This window comes from Macaca mulatta, chromosome X (assembly GCF_049350105.2).
Source record: "Macaca mulatta isolate MMU2019108-1 chromosome X, T2T-MMU8v2.0, whole genome shotgun sequence".
NCBI lineage: Eukaryota > Metazoa > Chordata > Mammalia > Primates > Cercopithecidae > Macaca > Macaca mulatta.
In genome coordinates, this window is record NC_133426.1 from 58111561 (window position 1) to 58132932 (window position 21372).

At 43.1% G+C, this 21372-nt stretch overlaps 1 long non-coding RNA gene across 1 annotated transcript; it reads left to right on the forward strand.

The window, feature by feature from the left end:
* Positions 1–1132: 1132 nt before the first annotated feature.
* LOC144338450 (uncharacterized) lies at positions 1133–8554 on the forward strand. The gene is made up of 2 exons (XR_013412626.1): positions 1133–1469; positions 6533–8554. It is a non-coding gene; the product is annotated as an uncharacterized LOC144338450 (long non-coding RNA).
* The last annotated feature ends 12818 nt before the right edge of the window (positions 8555–21372 follow it).

The window sequence follows — 21372 nt, forward strand, 5'->3', positions numbered from 1 at the left end:
TATCTGTTTGTTAAAGGCCACTAGTTGCCTACCCTATTGCTGTCAATCTTGGCTGGCAATAATTCCCGGATATAATCACTCTATGGCACAGTTACACATGCTTTCTGGTCTCAGTACTTACCATAATGAATCTGCTCCTATAATTGAGGCATACCACCCTCAAAAAACTATTTGTAAACAGGATTGGACCTGGTCAGAAGAAATGAACATACTTGTTGATTGGTCTTCTAAGGGGATGTTTAGCGGGAATTGCACCTCTCAGTCTGTGTGCGACAGTCACACTATGTTCAGCTGGTCTAAACAGAATGATCATATGGTAGAAATGATAAGAAGTATAGCAAGAGTTCCTACTATCTGGAAACATGACAGTATAGTGGCAGCTCAACTTCAAATGATATGGCCCGCTGTAGGAGTTAAACTTAGGGATTTGTGGAAACTATTAATGGTTCTTGATAAGATCAAGGTTTGGGAAGAAACATATACTATGCTATCCCAACATAGACCTAATTACATTTTACAGCTTGTTGAAACAAAACAAATTGGATACAAATTTGTGTTCTCTCTCCTTTTCTGTTGGTAATGGGTAATCTAAAGTTTGACATCCCTAATTATCATGTAACTTGCCAGGAATATAGGTTGTTCTCTTGCATGAACTCTTTCTAGTTTAATACTAATCATTCTATCCTAGTAGTGAGAGCTCAAGGAATATGGTTACCGGTGAAGTTTCCCCATCCTTGGGAATCCTCTCCCTCTGTACATATTACTACTGAAATTCTCCAGAAAATTCTGAGACACTCTCGGCATTTCATTGTTACTTTAATCTTGATTATTATGATCACTGTCACAGCTACTGTTGTGGCAACTGGAGTTGCGCTACATTCATCAATGCAAACAGCAGATTTTGTAAATAAATGGCAAAATAATTCTACTCTGCTGTGGAACTCTCAAACTAAAATAGACCCAAAGATAGTTAATAAAATGAATGATCTCTGATAAACTGTCATGTGGCTGGCAGATCGACTAGCTAGTTTGGAATATAGAATGCCGCTAAAATGCAACTGGAATACTTCTGACTTTTGTACCACTCCTCACCCTTATAATGAATCAGAGCACAAATGGGAAAGTGCAGGGGCCTTTGAAAACAGTATGCTGAGGATAGATAGGGCTCAAGGACAGTATCTCCAATTGAACTTTTAATGAACTCCCGTAGGCGCCAAGAAGGCGGGCAGATAAGGAAGAGCATAGAAACAAGGAACTGAGTAGAAGGTTACATGTGGGAAAAGAAAGTTTGTTTTGCATTGCATTCTTTCTGCTGACGTGGGGTTTATGGAGTATAAATAAAGTGAGGCGGAGGCTCTGAGTGCGGCCGCCATGTTCTCTGTGTGTCTTTGTCTTTTGTGTGTTCTTTCATTCTCCACCACCCCCGACACGGACCCCAACAAGTGGCGCAGCGAGCAGGGTCAGCACGGGTGAGTAGGGGAGAACAAGAAGGGGAACCCCCTAGGGGCGGGTAAGGCCCAGATATTGTTAAGGGGAACCTTCTTAAGCTTTCATTTTGGGGAATTCCATCTCTCTGGCCTCAGAATATTTACGGTTGTTTCAAGGACTGTTGCTGTCTATAGGAGTGGAAGTAAAAGAAAAAGACTTTGAAGCGATTGTTTGTCCATGTTGAACAACATTGTTACTGGTTCAGTATCAGACTAAAGTGCAGCTGAATCGCAGAGAATGGTTACATGTAGTAAAAACTCTGCTTAGAGCTCTCCAGTTAGGGGATATTATGCCTCTAAAATTGTGGACCTTGTGTGACTCTATCACTCAGACATTAGAGTTACTTGAGACTGATTCAGAGTGTGGTAATGTAGCCACAGGAGGAAAGGTATCTGAGGATTTGGAAAAAATAAAAAAATAAAAAATAAATCTGAAATGGAGCCCATTTGTGCCAGGATAACAGAGGATGGGGGGGTAGCAAAAGGAGGAGAAGAGAAAAAGCCAGCTCTTCCTTCTTCTAAGGGAAATTCTGACATGCAGTGTATTATGGAAATGCTTCAACAAATATTACAGATATATTCTTCTAATTAACCTTTGCGAGCTTTCCCTGTTTCTTTTCCTTCTGCCCTGTTAAAAGAGGATTTTCCAGAGCCTCCAACCCCCCGGCTTCCTTATCTTTACCTTTGTTTGGCAAAGTTGAAGCCCTGTTCACATCAGACATACTTTAAATTTATACTAAACACCTGTTTAATATGTCAAAACCAGTGTATATGTATATCTTATTGTTTGTTAAAATATTATGAGTATTTCAATAGTCAATAAGCACATTAATATTAACTATTAATATTAATATAGTATTAATAACCCCAGCTAGGAAATTGTTATGTTATAGGGGTGCATAGGTTCCACCAATTTACACTCCAAACAGAAGTTGAGTATTCAAGTTGCTTAACACATTAACTACCTCTTGATATTTTCTGTGTTTTTAAATTTTAACCATTGTATTGTGTATGTAATGATTCTCAATTTGGTATTAATATACATATTTCCTAGTGAGTAATGATGTTAGACATATAGGTTTATTGTCATTTCTTTGTTCTGCTACTTTTGGTTGGGTTATTTACCTTTTCCTATTAATATGTTGGGATTCTTTATATTTGGGGATATGAGTATTGTTATATATTATATACACTTTTAATTTAAAAAAAAATTTAAGGAGCTGGATCTGTTTCCAATTATTTGTGCTTCTTTTGCTCCTAATGCTCAGTTTACAAATGGTGGCAATAATGTCCAATTTAATGCCTTACAAATTAAATTTTTAAAAAGAAATGAAAGCTGCCATTTCTAACTATGGACCTCAATCTCCTTTTATCCTTGGTCTTCTTGATATTTTTCATCAGAAAATTTGATAATTCCTATAGACTGGAAGACTTTGGGGAAGGCTTTTCTTGATCATTCTCAGTGGTTACAATTGCACAGCTGGTAAATGAACAAGGCACATGTACAGGCTAGGAAAAATGTTATGTGTTATCCCCCTGGACCCACTGAGGAACAACTCACAGGCACGGGCCAATATGCTACTCTTAATGCTCAGGCTGGTTTAGATGATGTTGCCCTTACTCAAATAAAGATTTTGTTTTTAAGGGCCTGAAATAAGGTAGAGATAACAGGAAAATCTTCCCTTTCCTCTGTGAAGATTTTACAGGGCACAAATGAACCATATCTATATTTCGTAGCCCGTCTTCAGGATGCTGTCTTCAAAATTGTGGGTGCTGGCCTTGCTTCAAAAATTTTGTTACAAACATTGTCTTTTAAAAATGCTTATGCTGACTGTTAAAAATTGTTAAAATCGTTAAAGGCCAATGGGGCCAATTTAGATAAATATATTAAAACTTGTGTTAGTGTTGGAGGGGCTATTTATAATGCTCAATTATTTGCTGGAGCTTTGTTTAAAGCCTTAAAAGGAAATAACAAACAAGGTGTTTGCTTTCAGTGTGGTAAACCTAGACATTTCAAAAAAGAATGTCATAAAAATTGAACACTTTTATCCCTCAAGGCAGAAAGCTGCCTTCAGAGGTGTACAAATGTTGTGGTAAAGGTCGACATTGGACAAATAAATGTTGTTCCAAAACTGATAAAAGTGGAAATTTACTGTCTCCTCTCCTGGGAAATGGGAGCCGGGGCCCACAGGCTTGGGGCCCCAACAATTACAATACAAGTCTACTACAATATTCAGTGAGCAATGGCCTACAACATTAAGGAATAAATTCAAGTCCTCCTTAAGGATCCCACACCTTACCCCAGTTTCTCAGCTTTATGCGGCAACTAAGCAGACCGCCGCTGCTGACTTAGCTATTACTCAGCCTTATACTTTGTCTCCCAATAGAGGAGTATATAAATTAGCTATTAGAGTGTGTGGCCCTTTGCTAAAAGGACATGATGTTACTAATAAAATTCTTATTATGGTTCAAGTCTCACAATTTATATGCCTAGAGGCAGGGGAACGTATTCCTTATAGGGAGGGTTTGGTAGCACAGAAAAAACTGTTTTTTGGGAAACTTTAGTTTCTAATCAAAAGCCCTTATGTTCATTGCACATTAATGAAATAGTTTTTAAAGGGTTAATTGATACGAGGGTGAATATGTCTATTATTTGTTTAAATTAGTGGCCTATACAATGGGAAAAAAGACAAGTTTCAGTTATACTCACTAGCTTGGGTGCTGCTTCTGTGGTTTATCAAGACGTAGAACCTTTAACCTGTGTCGGTCCTAAAGGTCAACAAGGTCAATTGTTTTTTTATTTTTATATTGTTCCTATCAATATTAATTTTTGGGAACAAGATCTTCCACAACAATTTGCTGCTTTTTTAAACATTCCTCATATTTCCTCAGCTGCCAAAAATATGATGTTCAAAATGGGCTACAATCCTTTAAACTCATAGCCACCACTCCTATTTAGGTGAAACAGTGACCATTATTTAAAGAAATACTTAGGACTTTAAAAGAGTAAGTCAAAAAACAAATGGCCGAGAGGAATCTAAAGCCGTGTACTTCTGCATGGAATTCCCGTCTTTGTCTTGTCTTAAAACTATAAATGTTTACATTTAACCTAGGGAAAGTTTACAGCCCGGTCTTCCTAATCCTGCCCTTATCCCACAAAGTTAAAACCAGAGAAAAGCAGCAAGATGCTTTTGTATCATTACAAACTCAGCTTTCTTTCTACTCACTTAATATTGCCACAGAAAAAATTTAACTGGATTTTCTTATTCAATATTTAGGTTATACCTTGGGGGCACAAAATATTCGACCCAAAAAAATTCAAATTCGACGTGATCATTTAAAAACATTACATGATTTTCAAAAGCTTCTAGGAGACATTAATTGGATGCGTCCTGTTTTAAGAATACCAACATATCAGTTATAACATCTTTTTTCTATTCTAGAAGGAGACAGTCACTTGGACAACTCACGCCATTTAACTCCTTTGGCTTTACAGGAACTCCAGCTTGTTGAAGAGCAACTTCAAAAGGCCCTTCCTTTTGTTTATTTCATACTTTACCTTCTCCCACAGGAATGATTCATCAAACTAATCGACCACTAATATGGATCTTTTTGTCCAATAAAATATCTAAACGCTTGGCTACTTATGTCGATCGTTTAGCTGAACTGATCATCAAAGGACGGCATCACTGTCGACAACTTTGGGGAGGAGATCCTTCCTTAATTATCTCTCAATTCACTCATAGTCAGATGACTTATCTTCTTGCAACTTCTGATTCTTGGCAAGTTGCTTGCGCTTCTTTTGTTGGACAATTTTCTACCCAATATCCTAAGTCTCCGATCTTTTCATTTTTTAGGCAACATTCTGTGTTGCCTTTCTCACCAATTTCTGTATTTCCTGTTCAAGGTCCTACCTTTTTTTACTGATGCTAGTAGCAGTGATAAGGCTGGATATTGGAGTGTTCATCAATCTCGAGTTACAGTTTATCCTTATCCCTTGGTGCAACAGGGAGAATTGTTTGCTGTTCTGATGATCTTACTTGATTTCCCTACTACTGGTTGTAACATTGTTAGTGATTCTCAATATGCTGTTTATGTTACTTCTTATATTTCTCAGGCCACTTTACCTCTTTGTGCTACTTCTTCTCTTCAAAAACTCTTTTCCTTGTTATCTTCTACTTTGAGCCAACGTCGAGCTCCTTTATTCATCACTCATCTTCGTTCTCATTCTCAAATTCCTGGACCATTAGTTCATGGTAATACTCAGATTGATTCACTTTTAATAGGCCACCTACATGCTGCAGAACAAAAATATACTCTACATCACACTAATAGTTCTGGCCTTCAACGACGGTTTCATTTAACTTATAAACAAGCTCGTTCTCTTATTCGAGCTTGTCCTTCCTGTGCTCCTTTGAGCATGCCATCCTTCCATCCTGGGGTTAATCCATGAGATGTCCCTTCTTTTGAACAATTAAAGTATGTTCATCATACCATTGATAAATTAAAGTATGTTCATCATACCATTGATACCTTTCCTCATTTTCAATGGGCCACTCCGTTGCCATCTGAGAAAGCTGATTCTGTTATTACACATGTCTTATCTTGTTTTGCCATCATGGGCATTCCTCTTATACTTAAAACTAATCATGCCCCTGCCTATGTCTCTCGTAAATTACAAGTTTTCTTACAGCAATACAATATTCAACATATCATCGGTATCCCGGGCAACAGTCAAGGTCAAGCCATCATTGAGCGTGCAAATTTAACTTTAAAAACTTAACTATTAAAACAAAACAAAAAGGGGGAAATGAGCCCCCCAGAAACCAGATTTTGAAACCAGATTTTGAAGGTTCTTTTTACCTTAATTTTTTTGAATCAATGGAGACAATTGCAAGATTCCGCTGTCGTAACCCATCTTTCCTCACCTCCCTCGGTGATAGTCCCCACTGACAGTTTAAAGGTTTGGTATCCTAATGAAGAAGGTAAGTATGTTCAAGGGCAAGTTCTAAAACAGGGATGGGGCTATGCTCTTGTCCTTACAGGGAGCGGACCTGAGTGGTTTCCTACAAGATGATTGAAACCCTGTTGAAAATAAAACTAGATTCAGCATGCATTTCTTCCTTTGTTGGATATGCCTCGGCGGGGGACTTATTTCTCTTAGTGAGGCTTTGTATGAATATTGGACTTATATTCCCTTTCCGCCCTTGTATCAGGGAGTCGCCTGAGGGGAGGTGGAAATTAAGGTTTTCACCAATGACACTACTTGGATGCCGTCCCCCTATATAGACAAGGACAATATAGAACGGGAAACGGGAATTATAAACAACACATATCAATTTGGAGTGGAAGGACTTCTAATATGTATGGGAAATAGTTCTCATTGTCTCTGAAAATCGCATGAATCCTGGGCTGTTCATTATAATCATAGTCATGTGGCTGCTAATACTGTTATTATTGTAACTAGAAGTTTTTAATATAATCATACTGTATATAGTAATGAAACTATTCCTAGTTCTTTGCTTTTTTGTCCTATTCTAGAGGTTTCTCCTAATATTGAGGTGCTGGAGTGACAACAATGTCGGGGAACTAAACCCCGGATTTTATTAGAATACAATGGAATGTAAATAACTGATTGGAGTGTGCACAGTGATTTTCAAATAAAATTTAGTCACATACCTTTGAAATGACACTGGGTAAATAAAAGTATTGCTGCTAACAGTAATGAAACCTTGGTATGGCGTGAAGGAGGCCTGAAGTACAGAGTCATCTTTGGAAGTTGTTAGCTGCAGGCGATGCCATTAGCACTTTTGTGGGGAATATGTCCCTTAATCTTTCTAACCCAACTAACTCCTTTCATATTCAGTTATATCAAAATACCTCCTGATATATTATTGCTTGTGTCCGTGAGCCCTACCTATTATTAGCAGGGAATTTGACATGGGATAATGATACGGGGATTGTTAATTGTACAGATATGTGTACATTTTTGTCTTGCCTCAATCATTCCTGGTGGCACAACTTTACTGGGGATATTTATATCCTCAGGGCTCGTAAGGAAATTTGGTTACCTGTTAACCTTATGCGACCATGGGGGGCATCACCTCTTGAAACTTATATTTGGACTTCTCTTCAGTGAAACTGCCGTGCCCTTGGACTTATAATTGCCTCGGTGATGAGTCTTGCTGCCATCACCTCCACTGCAACCGTAGCAGGACTCGCTCTTCATCAAAGCATACAAAATGCTGAATTTATGCAGCAATGGCACGAACAGTCTCACTGGTTATGGCTTCAACAACGAAACATTGACTCTCAACTTGCTGAAAGATTGGACAACATGGAGCAAGCATTGACCTGGCTTGGAGATCAGCTCACTGTACTCAGTACTCGGATGACATTACAATGTGATTGGAACTCCATTCAATTTTGTGTAACGCCTGTACGTTTTAACAACTCTCAAAATTGGACTGTAATCCGAAAATTATTAGTAGGCCATAAAAATATTAGTTTGGACATCCAAGAGCTCATTCAGAACATTTCCGAAGCATTTCGACAACAATTACATGTGTTGTCTGGAACCGTAACCCTGCAGAGCTGGGTCAGTGCCTTGCTGCCTTTAACCCATGGACCCAGATGAAAACATGGATTTCTACAATCTCTGGAAGTATATTGCTTTGGGCACTTGGATTGAGTCTACTTCTTTTGGTGATTCGATGCTCCCTCCATCGCCTCCAAAAACAAAAGAAAACACAGGAACAAATATGGGCTACCTTTTTAGGATTGAGGCAAAACAAAAACAAAAAGGGGGAAATGCAGGGGCCTTTGAAAACAGTATGCTGAGGATAGATAGGGCTCAAGGACAGTATCTCCAATTGAACTTTTAATGAACTCCCATAGGCGCCAAGAAGGCGGGCAGATAAGGAAGAGCATAGAAACAAGGAACTGAGTAGAAGGTTACATGTGGGAAAAGAAAGTTTGTTTTGCATTGCATTCTTTCTGCTGACGTGGGGTTTATGGAGTATAAATAAAGTGAGGCAGAGGCTCTGAGTGCGGCCGCCATGTTCTCTGTGTGTCTTTGTCTTTTGTGTGTTCTTTCATTCTCCACCACCCCCGGCACGGACCCCAACAGGAAAGAATAAAATAGCATCTAGAAGGACACTCTAAAAACTTGTCTTCGGTTGTTGCAAAATTAAGAGAACAAATATTTAAAGCATCCCAGGCACAGCTGACGTTAATGCCAGGAAGTGGAGTGCTTGAAGGAGCCACACATGGATTGGCAGCCATAAATCCTTTGAAATGGGTGAAAACACTTGGAGGCTCTGTGATTTCTACGATGATTGTGCTATTAATCTGTGTTGTTTGTTTTTGTGTAGTCTGTAGATGTGGATCCTGATAGTATGAGAAGTAGCTCACTGTGATAAAGCTACCTTTGCTTTTATTTCCCTGCAAAAACGAAAAGGGAGACATGCTGGGAACAGACCCCAAGCCTGGCTATAAACAAGCCATGAGAAATTGGCCATAAACAAGATCTCTGCAGCACTATGACATGCTCGTGATGGCTATAACACACACGCTGGAGGTGAGTGGTTTAACAGAATGAGGGCAAGGAACACCTGAACCACCCAGGGCAGAAAACCACTCAAGGCATTCCTAAACCACAAACAATAGCATAAGCTACCTGTGCCTTAAGGACATGTTTCTGCTGCAGATAATGAACCAGAGCCTCTCCCTTTGTTCTCTGTAAGAATATTTTTAATTAATCTATAAACTGCATGTGCTTACTGTCAATAAATATGTGGGTCAAACTCTATTCAAGGCTCTCAGCTCTGAAGGCTGTTAGCCCCCTGATCCCACTTTGTACTCTATTACTGAATCTGTGTCTTTATTCCTCTACTGTCACTGGGTTGGGGTCTCCATGACTGAGCTGGTCTCAGAACCTGGACAAGCACAGACATTCTAAGAATAGAGACTCCTGGTCAACACCAGGCACTCTAATTATAGAGACACTGGGCCAACTTCAAGCATTTTAATGATAGAGATTCCTGGCCAACCCCAGGCATTCTAATGTGAGAGGCTCCTGGCTGACCACAAGCTTTCCAATGCTAGACACCTGGGTGACATCAGGCATTTTAAGGATAGACACTACTGGCAGACCCAAAGCATTTTAATGATAGAGAAACCTGGGTGACGTCTGGCATTTTAAGGATAAAGACATCTGGCCAACGTCAGGCATTCTAACTGTTGAGTTTCTTTGCCAACCCCAGTCATTCTAATGAAAGAGATACATGGGCAACCTCAGGAATTCTAAGGATAGAGACTACTTTTCAACTTCAGGCATTCTAATGATAGACACCTGAGCAAACTTAGGCATTCTTAGGACAGAAACTCTGACTGATTCAAGGTATTCTAATGATAGAGACCCCTGGCTGATCTCATGTATTCTAAGTAGAGAGACTCCTGGCTGATCCAGGCATACTAATGAAAAAGACTCCTGGTTGACCCCAGGCGTTTTAACTATAGAGACACCTGGGGGCCTCTGGCATTCTAAGAATAAAGACACCTAGTCAACTTCAGGCATTCCAACTGGAGAGACTTCTGGCTGATCCTAGACATTCTAACAATAGAGACATATGACTGACTTCAGCATTCTCACCAGAGAGGCTGCTGGCCAACTTCAGGCATTTTAATGATAGATACATCTAAGCGACCTCAGGCATTCTAACAAAAGAGATTCCTGGCCAACCTCAGGCAGTCTAAGGACAGAGACATCTGGACGACCTCAGGCATTCCAATGGAAGAATATCTTGCTCGACCCCAGGCATTCTAATGATAGAGACACCTGGGTGACATGGGGCATTCTAAAAATAGAGACTCTGGGCCAACCCCAGGCATTCTAATGGTAGACACCTGGATGAACTCAAGCATTCTAAGAATAGGGTCTTCTGGCTGACCCCAGCCACTCTAATGATAGAGACACCTGGACAACATCCGACATTCTAAGGATAGAGACATCTAATAATGGAGACAGCTGGCAGGCCTCAGACATTCTAAGAATAGATTCCAGGGCAACTCCAGGCTTTTTAATGTGAGAGCCTCTTGGACGACCTCAGTCATCCTAATCATAGAGACACCTGGGTGACTTATGACATACTAAGGAAAGAGACATCTCACTGAACTCAGTCATTCTAAAGACAGAGACTACTGGCCGACCCCAGGCATTCTAATAATAGAGACACCTGAACAAACTCCAGCATTTCATGGGTAGAGGCTGCTGGCCAATGCCAGGAATTCTAATGATAGACACATGGGTGACCTGAGGAATTCTAAAGATAGAGACTCCTGGCCGACCCCAGGCATTCTAATGGCAGAGACTCCTGTCCAATCCCAGGCATTGTAATAATAGAGACAAATAGGCAAACTCAGGCATTCTAATGATAAAGACACCTTGGCAACCTCAGGCATTCTAAAGATAGAGCCTCCTTTCTGACCACAGGCATTTTAATGAGAGATATATTGGGGACCTCTGGCATTCTAAGACTAGAGACTCCTGGTTGAACAAAGGCATTCTAATGATAGACATCTTGGAGACCTCAGGCATTCTAATGATAGAGACTTATGACAAGTCTGAGACATTATGATAATAGAGACACTTGGTCAACCTCAATCATTATAAATAGAGACTCCTGGCTGACAACAGACATTCTAATAATAAAGATATCTGGCCAATATAATGCATTCTAAGGATAGAGACTCCTGGCCAACTCCAGGCATTCTAATAGTAGATACCTGGGCAACCACAGGTATCCTAAGGGGAGAATAGATAGAGACTCCTAGCCGATCACAGGCATTCTAATGATACAGACACCAGGGAGACTTCAGACATTCTAAAGATCAAGAATCCTGGCTGAACCCAGGCCTTTTAATAATAGTGAAACTTGGGAGACCTCAAGTGTTCTAAAAATAAAGACATCTGCTTGGCCTCAGGCATTCTAATGGGAGAGTCTCCTGGCCTACACCAGACATTTTTTTTTTTTTTGACGGAGTCTCACTCTGTTGCCCAGGCTGGAGTGCAGTGGTATGATCTCAGCTCACTGCAAGCTCTGCTCCCGAGTTCATGCTATTCTGCCTCAGCCTCCCAAGTAGCTGGGACCACAGGTGTCCACCACCAAGCCTGGCTAATTTTTTGTATTTTTAGTACAGATGGGGTTTCACCATGTTAGCCAGGATGGTCTCGATCTCTGGACCTCATGATCCACCTGCCTTGGCCTCCCAAAGTGCTGGGATTACAGGTGTGAGCCACCTCACCCAGCCTACACCAGGCATTCTAATTACAGAAACCCCTGTGCGATTTCAGTCATTCTAAAGATGGAAACTCCTGCATGACTCCGGGCTTTCTAATGATAGACTCCTGGTCGACCCCAGGCATTCTAATAATAGGTACCTGAGCAACCACAGCCATTCTAGAAATAGAGTCCTGGTTGACTATGGGTATTCTAATGGGAGACACTCCTAGCCGACCTCAGGCCTTCTAATTATAGGTAAAACTGTATGACCTCAGGTATTCTAAGGACAGAAACTCTTGGTACACCCATTCATTTTAATGGTACAGACCCTTGGGCAACCTCGGGGATTCTAGGAATGGAGACAGTTGGCTGACCTCAGGCACTCTAACATTTTAGTCTCCTGGCCGATCCCAGGCATTCTAATGATAGAGACACCTGGGTGACCTCAGGCATTCCAGGGAGAGACATATCTGTCCGACCCCAGGTATTCTAATGATACATACCTGGGCGACCTCAAGCATTTCAAGGAAAAAGACTCGTGCTGAACCCAGGAATTCTAGTGATAGAGACAGCTGGCCAACTTCAGGTCTTATAAGGACAGAAACTCCTGGCAGACCTCAGACATTCTAATGGAAGAGACACCTGGGCGACTTCCAGCTTTCTAATGATAAAGACCCTGGCAGACCTCAAGCATTCTAAAGGGAGAGGCTCCTGGTCAACCCATGCATTCTAAGGATAGAGACACCTAGCCTACCTTAGCCATTCTAATGGGAGCGTCTCCTGGCGGACCTCAGGGAGTCTAATGACAGAAACACCTGGGTGATATCAGGCATTATAAAAATAGAGACTCCTGACTCATTCCAGGCGTTCTAATTATAGACACCTGAAAGAACTCAGCATTCTACGAATAGAAACTCCTGGTCAACCCTAGGTATTCTAATGATAAAGACCCCTGGCTGAACTCATGTATTCTAAGGATAGAAATTCCTGGCCTGCCACAGGAATTCTAATGGGAGAGACTTTTGGCCTACCCCAGACATTCTAATGATAGGCACCTAGGTGACCTCAGGGATTCTAATGATAGAGACATCTGGGCAAATTCCTGCCTTCTGAAAATAGAGACACCTGGCCGACCCCAGGCATTCTACTGATAGAGACAGCTGAACGGCCTCAGGCATTCTAAAGATAGAGACTCCTGGCCAACCACAGCCATTCTAATAATAGAGACACCTGTCCAACATCAGCCATTATAACAGGAGAGACATCTGGCCGACCCCAGGCATTCTTGTTCTAGATTACTTGGAGACTGCAGGCATTCTAAGTATAGAGAATCCTGGCCGACCAGAGGCATTCTAATGGGGAGACTTCTGGTGGAACACAGGCATTCTAATGATAGAAACACCTGAGCAACCTCAGATACTCTAAGCATAGAGACTCCTGGCCAAACCCAGGCATTCCAATGATAGAGACATCTGGGCGATTTCAAGCATTCTAAGGATAGAGACTTCTGGCTGATGTCAGGCATTCTAATGGTTGAGTCTTCTGGCCAAATCCAGGCATTCTAATGATAGAGACACCTGGGTGACCTCAGACATTCTATAAACAGACTCCTGGCCAATCCCAGGCATTCTAATGATACACACCTGAGCGACCTCATGCATTTTGAGGTTGGACTCCTGGCATTCCAATGGTAAAGATGGCTGGCACTTTTGGCATTCTAAAGATAGACACCTGGCCAATGTCAGGCATTCTAATGGGAAAGGTTCCTGGTTGACCCCAGGAATATTAAGGTTAGAAAATTCTGGCCTACCTCAGGCATTCTAACGGGAGACTCCCCTGACAGACCTCAAGGATTCTAATAATAAACACACCTGGGTGATATCAGGTATTATAAGGATGGAGACTCCTGGCTGACTCCAAGCATTCTAATGATACACACGTTGGCGACCTCAGACATTCTAAGGATATAGACACCTGGCCGATCACAGGCATAAAAATTGGAGAGACTCCTGGCTGACCACAGATATTCCAGTGCTAGACACACTTGTGCAAACTAAAACATTCTAAGGATAGACATTCCTGGCCAACTCCAGGCATTCTAATGATAGAGACACCCGGGAAAGTCTCAGCATTCTAAAAATAGAGACATCTGGCCGACCTCGGGCATTCTAATGGTTGAGTCTCTTGTCCAACCCTAGGTATTCTAAAGATAGGGAAACCTGGGTGATCTCAGGCATTCTAATGATAGATACTCCTGGCTGACCCCATGCAGTCTAAGGATAGAAACCTAGGTGAACTTAGGCATTCAAAAGATGGAAACTCCTGGGCAATCCTAGGCATTCTAATGACAGAGACACCTGGGCGACATCAGGCATTCTAAGAATAGAGACATCTGACAGACCTCAGGTGTTCTAATGGTTTAGTCTTCTGGCCAACCCAGACATTTTAATAATAGAGACAATTGGGTGACTTCAGGCCTTCTAAAGGTAAAGACTCCTGGCCAAGCCCAGGCATTCTAATAATAGACACCTTGGTGACCTCAGGCATTTTAAAGATATAATCTACTTGCCAAACCCAGGCATTCAGACAGCTGGCCAACCTCAGGCATTCTAAGAACAGAGAATTCCTGTTCAACCCCAGGCATTCTAATGGAATAGACTCCTGGCTGACCCCAGGCATGCTAATGATAGAGACACTTGGGCAAACGCCAGCATTCTAAGGCAATAGATACATGGCCAACCTCAGGCATTCTAACAATAGAGACTCCGGCCAACCCCAGGCATTCGTTTTTTTCAGGGTCTTGCTCTGTCACCTAGACTGGAGTGCAGTGGCATGATCTTGGCTCACTGCCACTGCCACCTCTGCCTTCCAAGTTCAAGCAATTCTTCTGCCTCAGCCTGCCAAGTAGCTGAAATTGTAGGTCCCCACCACCTTGCCTGGCTAATTTCTGTATTTTTAGTAGAGACGGGGTTTCTCCATGCTAGTCAGGCTGTTTTCAAACTCCTGATCTTGTGATCCACCCGCCTCGGCCTCCCAAAGTGCTGGGACTATAGACATGAGCCACCGCGCCCAGCTGACCCCAGGCATTCTAATCATAGAACATCTGGCCGACCTCAGGCTTCTAACAGTAAAGTCTCCTGACAGACCTGAGGCATTCTAATGACAGAGACACCTGCACGACCTCAGGAATTCTAAGAATAGAGGACCCTGGTCGACCCTAGGCATTCTAATGATAGACATCTGGGTGACCTCAGACATTGTGAGGATAGAAACTCCTGGCTAACCCCAGGGCCTCTAATGATAAAGACACCTGGCCAAACTCAAGCATTCTAAAAATAGAGGCTTCTGGCTGACCACAAGCATTGTAGTCGGAGAAACTTCTGGTGGACTCCAGGCATTCTAATGATAGAGACACTTGGGCGACCTCTGGCATTCCAGAGGTAGAAACAACTAGCCAACCTCACACATTCTAAGTGGAGAGATTTTTTGCAACTTCATGCATTCTAAGGATAGAGACATCTGGCAGATCTTAGGCATTTTAGTGGGAGAATCTCCTGGCTGACCCCAGGCTTTCTAATTACAGAGACACCTGGGCGACCTCAGGCATTCTAAGGATGGAGATTCCTGGTCAACCCGAGGCTTTCTAATGATAGATTTTTGCCTGACCTCAGGCATTCCAATGACAAATATCTGAGGGGCCACAGGCATTCTAGGGATAGAGACTCTTGGCTGACCAGAGGCATTCTAATGGGAAAGACTCCTGGCCGACATCAGGCATTCTAATGATAGAGACAACTTTGAGACCTCAGGTATTCTACTGATAGAGACCCCAGACCACTCCATTCATTCTAATGATAGAGACATCTGGGCGACCTTAGGCATTCTAAGAATAGAGACATCTGGCCAATCTCAGGCATTCTAACAGTTGAGTCTTCTGGCCAGCCTCAGGCATTCTACTAATAAAGACAGTTGGGTGACCTTAGCAATTCTAAGAAGAGAGAATCCTGGCTGACCCCAGGCATTCTAAAAATACACACCTGGGGGACCTCAGGCATTATATGTAAATAGACTCCTAATTGAACCCAGGCATTCTAATGATAGAGACAGCTGGCTGACCTCAAGCATTCTAAGGACAGAGTCTCCTGGCCGAACCCAGGCATTCTAATGGGAGAGATTCCTTGCCAATATCAGGCAATCTAATGATAAGGACATCTAGATGAATTCCAACATTCTAACAATAAAGACACCTGGCACACCTCAGGCATTCTAAGGATAGAGAAATCTGGCCTACCTCACACATTCTAATGGGAGAGTCTCTTGGCCAACTTCGGGAATTCTAATGATAGAGACACCTGGGCAATGTCAGGCATTATAAAGATAGACACCTGGCCAACCCTAGTCATTCTAATAATACACACCTTGGAGATGTCAGGCATTCTAAGGATACAGACTCCTGGCCAACACCAGGCATTCCATTGGGAGAGACTCCTGGCTGACCACAGGCATTCCAGTGCTACAGACACCTGGAAGACCTCAGGCATTCTAAGGATAGAGACACGTGGCTGATCTCAGGCATTCTAATGATAGGGATACCTGGCCAACCTCAGACATTCTAAGTATAGGCACTCCTGGCTGACCCCAGGGAGTCTAATTGTAGACACTTGGGCAAACTGAGGCATTCTAAGGATAGAAACTTCTGGCCGAACTCAGGCATTCTAATGACAAAGACACTTGGGCTACCTCAGGCATTCTACAAATAGAGACATCTGGCATACCTCAGGTATTGTAATGGCTTAGTCTTCTGGCCTGCATTCTAATGATAGAGACCTTAGACCTTCTAAAGACAGAGACTCCCAGCCAACCCCAGGCATTCTAATGATACACACCTTGGCAACCTCAGTCATTCTAAGGATAGAGACTCCTGGCCAATCCCTGGCAGTCTGATGATAGACAAGTGGGTGACCTCAGGCATTCTAAACATGGAGACTGCTCTCCAACCCCAGGAATTTTAATAATAAGGACAGCTGGCTGACTTCAGACATTCTAAGGACAGAGACTCCTGACCAACACTAGGCATTCTAATGAAAGACTCTTTGTTGACCCGAGGCGACTTCAGACATTCTAAGAATAGAGACTCCTGGCCAATCCCAGGCATTCTAATGATAGAGATAATTGGGTGACCTCAAGCGTTCCAAGGATAGAGACATCTGGTTGACCTCATTCATTCTAATGGTTGAGTCTCCTGGTGGATCCTGTCATCCTAATGATGAAGACACCTGGGTGACCTCAGGCATTGTAAGGATAGAGACTCCTGGCTGAACCCAGGCATTCTAATGATACACATTTGGGCGATTTTAGGCATGCTAAGAATAGAGACTCCTTGTCGAGCCAAGACATTTTAATGATAGAATCCCCTGGCTGACCTCGTATTCTAAGAATAAATACATGGGATCAATCTCAGTAGTCTAACCAGAGAGTCTCCTGGCCGGCCCCAGGCATCCTAATAATAGGGACAGCTGGGTGACCTCAAGCATTCTAGGGATAGAGTCTCCTGCCCGACCTTTGGTATTCTAAAAATAGGCACATCTGGCCCACCTCAGTTATTCTAACAAAAGATTCTCCTGGCTGACTTCAGTCATTCTGGTGATAGAGACACCTGTGTGACTTCAGGCATTCTAAGAATAAAGACTTCTGACTGAACCCAGGTATTCAAAAGATAGAAACACATGGCTTACCTCAGGCATTCTAAGAATGAAGACTCCTGGAGGACCTCAGGCATTCGAATGGGAGAGACTTATTGGCAACACCAGGCATTCTAATTGTAGAAACACCTGGGTGACCCCTGGCATTCTAAGGATACAGACACCTGGCCAACCTCAGACATTTCAATGGGAAATACTCCTTGCCTACCAGGAGTACTCTAAAAATAGTCATGTGGCTGACCTCATGCATTCTAACGGAAGAGTCTCCTGGGCAACTGCAGGCATTCTAATGATAGAGACACCTGGGTGACCTCAGACATTCTACTGGGAGAGACTGCAGGTCAACCCCAGACATTCTAAGGATAGAGACATCTGGCCACTCTCAGGCATTTTAACAGAAGAGTCTGTTTCCGACCCAAGGCATTCTAATGATAAAAACACCAGCTGACCTGAGGCATTCTAAGGATATAGACTACTGGCAGACCCCAGTCATTCTAATGACAGACACATAGGTGATCTCATGCATTCTAAGAAGGGAGGCTATTGGCCGACCCTGGGGACTCTAATGATAGAGACACCTTGGCGACATTTGGCATTCTAAGGATAGAGATATCTGACAGACCTGAGGCATTCTAAAGGGACAGTCTCCAGGCCGACCCTAGGTATTCTAATGACAGATACACCTGAGTGACCTTAGACATTCTAAGGCTGGAGACTCCTGGCCAACTCCTGGCATTCTAATGGGAGAGAACCCTAGCCGATCCCAGGCATTCTCATAGTGGAGACACCTAGGCAACGTGTGGCATTCTAAGGATAGAGACGCCTGGCCGACCGCAGTCATTCTGAAGGGAGAGAATCTGGGCCCAACCCAGGCATTCTAAAAGCAGAGACATGTGGTCCACCTAAGGCACTCTAAAAGGGGAGTCTCAACACTGATCCCAGGCATTCTAATGTCGGGGACAGCTGGGTGGCCTAAGACACTTTAAGGATAGAGACTCTTGAACGACCCCAGGCATTCTAATGATAGAGACATCTGTGCGATCTCTCGCAATCTAAATGATAGAGACACCTGGGTGACATCAGGAATTCTAAGGATAAAGACTCCTGGCTGACATAATGCATTCTAATGATAGACACCTGGGCTATCTCAGGCATTCTAAAGATAGAGAATCCAGGCCAACACCAGCCATTCTAATGACAGATACAAGTAGCCGACCTGAGGCATTCTAAAAATAGAGACACCTGGCTGGCCTCAATACCTCAAGATAGACATCTGGGCAAAATTAGGCATTCTAATGATAGAGACACCTGGCTTATTCCAGGCATTCTAATGATATAGGCCCCTGTCCAACCTCATACATTCTAAAGATAGAGACTTCTGATTGATCCTAGGAATTCTAATGGGGGAGACTCCTGGCTGGCGCCAGAAATTCTAATAATAGAGACACAAGGGGGACCTCCGGCATTCTAAGAATAGAGACACTTGGCCGGCCGACATCAGGAAGTATAACAGGAGAGACTCCTGGCCGATTCCAGGCATTCTAAGGATAGACACATGTGGCTGATTTCAGCATTCTAACCAGAGAGTCTCCTGTCCGACCACATGCATCTTAATGATAAGGACGCCTGAATGAATTCAGGCATTCCAACGGGAGAGTCTCCTGACTGACCCCAGGCATTCTAATAATAGAGACACCTAAGGGACCTCAGGCATTTCAATGATAGAGAAACCTGGCTGACATCACACATTCTATAGATAGAGACTCCTGGCCGATCCCAGGCATTCTAATGGGAGAGACTACCTGCCAACTCTAGACATTCTAATTACAGAGAAACCTGGGTGACCTCTGGCATTTTAAGAATAGAGACAACTGGCAGACCTCAGGAATTCTAACGGGAGTGACTACTGGCCTACCACAGGCATTCTAAGGGTAGAGACATGTGGCAGACCTCAGGAATTCTAACAGGAGAGACTCCTGGCTGACCACAAGGTTTCTAATGATAGAGAGATTGTGGGCGACCTCTGGCATTCTATGGTAGAGACATCTGGCCAACATCAGCATTCTACACAGAGAGTTTACTGGCTAACCCCATTCATTCTAATGATAAAGATACCTGGATTACCTCTGGCATTCTAAGGATAGAGACTTTTTGCCGACCCTAGGCATTTTAATGATAAGTACTTGGGCAACCTCAGGAATTCTAAGAAAAGAGACTTCTGACTCACCCCAGGAATTCTAATGACAGAGACACTTGGCCGACCTCAGGCATTTTAAGAATAGAAACTTCTGTCTGAGGGAAAGCATTCCAATTATAGAAACACTTGGCTGATTTCAGGCATTCTAATGATAGAGACACCTGGGTGACATTTGGCTTTCTAAAAATAGAAACACGTTGCTGCTCTCAACATTCTAATGAGAGAGTCTCCTGGCCAATGCCAGGCATTCTAAAGTAGAGACACCTGGGCAACCTCAGGAATTCTAAGGACAGAGACCCTTGGCCAACCTTAGGCATTCTAATGATGAACATCTGGGTAACCTCAGGCATTCTGAGGATAGAGACCCCTGGCCAACCCAAAGGATTCTAATGATACAGACAACTGGGCAACCTCTGGCATTCTAAGGATAAGCATATCTGATTGAACACTGGCACTTTGATAGGAGATTCCCCTAGTCACTCTAGACATTCAAATCATAGAGACATCTGGCTGACCACCTGAATTCTAAAGATGGCCTCCTGGCTGACCACAGGCATTCTTATAATAGACATCTGGAAGACCCCAGGCATTCTAATTATAGAGTCTCTTGGCCTACCCCAGGCATTCTAATGATAGACACACCTGGCCAACCTTAGGCTCTCTAAGGACAGAGTCTCCTGGCTGACCCCAGGCATGCTAATCGAAGAGACTCCTGGCAAACCACATGCATTCCAATTATAGCAACACCTGGGCAACCTCTGGCAACCTAAAAATAGAAGCACATGGCGTACCTCAGACATGCAAATGAGAGAGACTTCTAGCTGATCACAGGCATTCTAAGGATAGAGACATGTAAGGGACATCAGGCAATCTAACAGGAGAGGCTCCTGGCCAGCCACAGGCATTTGAAAAATAGAGACATCTGGCCTATAGAAGCATTTTAATGGGAGAGTCTCCTGGTTGGCCCCAGGCATTCTAATGGCAGAGATACCTGGGCAACCTCAGGCATGCTAAGGATTGAAATTCCTACTTGACTCCTGGCATTCCAATGATAGACACCTGGGTGACCTCAGGCATACTAGAGTCTCCTGGCCATCCACAAGCATTTCAACAGGGGAGAGTCCTGGCCAACCTGAGACATTATAATGATAGAGACACCTGGGGGGCCTCAGGCATTCTAAAAATAGAGACTTGTGCCCGACCCTAGGCAGTCTAATGATACAGACATTTTGGCAACCTCCAGGATTCTTAGGGATAAACACTTATGGGTGACCTCAGGAATTCTAAAGATAGAGACTCCTGGCCCTCCCCAGGCATTCACATGATAGAGACACCTGCCAAACTTCAGCATTCTAAGAATAAAGACTCCTGGCTGACCCCAGACATTCTAATGATAGACAACTGGGTAACCACAGGCATTATAAGGATAGAGACTCCTGATTTACCCAGTCTTCTAATAATAAGAGACACCTGGCTGAACTCAGGCATTCTAAAAATAGAGACTCCTGGCCGACCACAAGCATGCTAATGGGAGAGACTGCTGGTTGACCCCAGGCAATAAAGTGATAGAGACATCTGGGCAACCTGGGTCATTCTAAGGATTATGACCCCTGGCCAGCACCAAACAAAGCACCAAACAATCTAATGCTAGGGACACCTGACCAACCTCTGGCATTCTAAGGATAGAGTCATCTCGCTGACCT